We start from the raw sequence: 1,989 nt of genomic DNA on the forward strand, positions 1-1,989 counted from the left end.
GGTTTTGTCTCTCGTTGAAGGTGTCCTGCTGAAGGGAGATTCAGGCCAGCCGTTGTATCATTCACATTAAAAGGGGAGCGGTGATCGATCCTGTTCTGTCCAGGACACAGGCTTCATCAGTGGGGGATGCGGGACAACGGCCCAATGGGTCGCCGCCTGAATCATCCACATGCCACACAAGATGCTCAGGAATCCAACAAGGACCAGTTTCATCCTGTGGGAAAACACAAACATAGCCTCATCCCCATATAAGAACAGGGTCGGGTCCTTTCCAATTGCTCATCAAAGCATCTTTTCATTTTACCATAGGCTTTGGTGCATTTGGCTTCCAATTGCCATGTCTATCTGCAGCCGTGAGGCCTGAGGCATCAGTTAAAAGGTAGTTAAGGATGAAAGTAACATGATTGGTATAATTTTGAGGTGTGTGTGTATAGGATTCCCCCTTCTTTATTTTTTTCAAGATATGACTTCACAGTGGCATGTGTGCGTTCAACAATGCCTTGGCCTTGAGGATTATAGGGAATGCCAGTGGTGTGCATGATGGAGAAGGTTTTGCAAAATGTTGCGAACCGGGTGCTGGTATAACCAGTGCCATTATCTGTTTTAATATTATTTGGAAAGCCCATGCTGGCAAACACATGTAAGCAATGGTTAATCACTTGAATGGTGCCTTCACCAGCAAGAGGTGAACAGCAAACAAGGCCAGAATAGGTGTCTACAGAAACATGGACATACTTAAGTTTGCTGAAACTAGGGATGTGTGTGACATACATATAATGAATAATATAACAGGTAAATTTGTCACGTACATCAGAAATATCTGCATTGACAAATTTCTGACACAAGGTGGTGCTGTTTGCCATACCTTGTGGTAGGACTTTCATTATAGGTATTCATGGGCATGGCAGGGAACAACCTCCATTTACATGATGAAAGCAGCCACTGATTAACCCACACAGATCTGGCAAGGCTCTGAGGGGAGAGGGGGGGTCTGGCGTGGTCACTTGGGGAGGGGGCCCGCCCCTCTTCCAGCACACACTGCGCTTCTCCGTCTGCTTTCCCCTCTCCTCCTTTGTCTTCCTCCTGTTTTTCTGGGCCCAGTGCCATTTTAGGGCACGGCTTTCCACTTCCTGTTTCTTCTTCCAAGCTAACCTGATAGAGATCATTAACTGGGGAAGACAGCCAAGTCTCGTCCTCACCGCCAGAGGAATCCAGTGCTTTATCTTTCCCTCCAGCCTGGAATGAACCAAGGTCAGGATACAACTGAGGCACATCAGTCTTTGCTTACCCTGGCCCAGGTTCTGGGCCTGAGATATTATTAAGCGCACTGGGCGCGGATGGTTTAATTTCTTTTTCCGGACTTGCTGGATGGTCACTACTAAAATCAAAAGTGTCCCTGACAAGTCTCTACAGGCTGAAAGTATCAGCGGGGACCCGAACGGGTCCATTCTTAGCATAAAATTATTGTAACTCTTTTTCTATCTGATTCCATAATTTAACATCTACTATTCTGTCCTCAGGAAACCAAGGACAGACAGTGTTTACAAAATCTATAAATTTACAAAGTTGACTATGATATACTTTAACATCTTGGCTGCGCAGCCATTCTCTTATCACATTCACGTACCATACTTTTGCTGATTTATTCCCCATACTTGCCTGATCAAATTGCCCTCCTACTTTATGTGTCCACTAGTGTCCTTTTTCTTTGTATTTCCTCAGGAGGGTCCTTTGCAGTTATCTCTCGTACTCAGGCCCCATGTCGCCCCATGTTGAGCACCAGAATGTGGGGGTCTAAGGCCAGCTGAGACCCCTAATGTGGGTTTTCCCGAGGGCGCTAGGATGACAATCAGGCAAGGGTCAGCAAGCTGATGGCAAGTGATGAAGTTTATTGTAAGCAAGAAGTTTATATAGGGCAGTTTCTGCAAGTCATCATTGTTCTGCATAGTTACAAGTTTATCTTTTGCTGCGAGCCAGGCAACCTTGGGA

The sequence above is a fragment of the Chrysochloris asiatica genome, unplaced genomic scaffold (assembly GCF_000296735.1).
Source record: "Chrysochloris asiatica unplaced genomic scaffold, ChrAsi1.0 scaffold00152, whole genome shotgun sequence".
Classification (NCBI taxonomy): Eukaryota; Metazoa; Chordata; class Mammalia; order Afrosoricida; family Chrysochloridae; genus Chrysochloris; species Chrysochloris asiatica.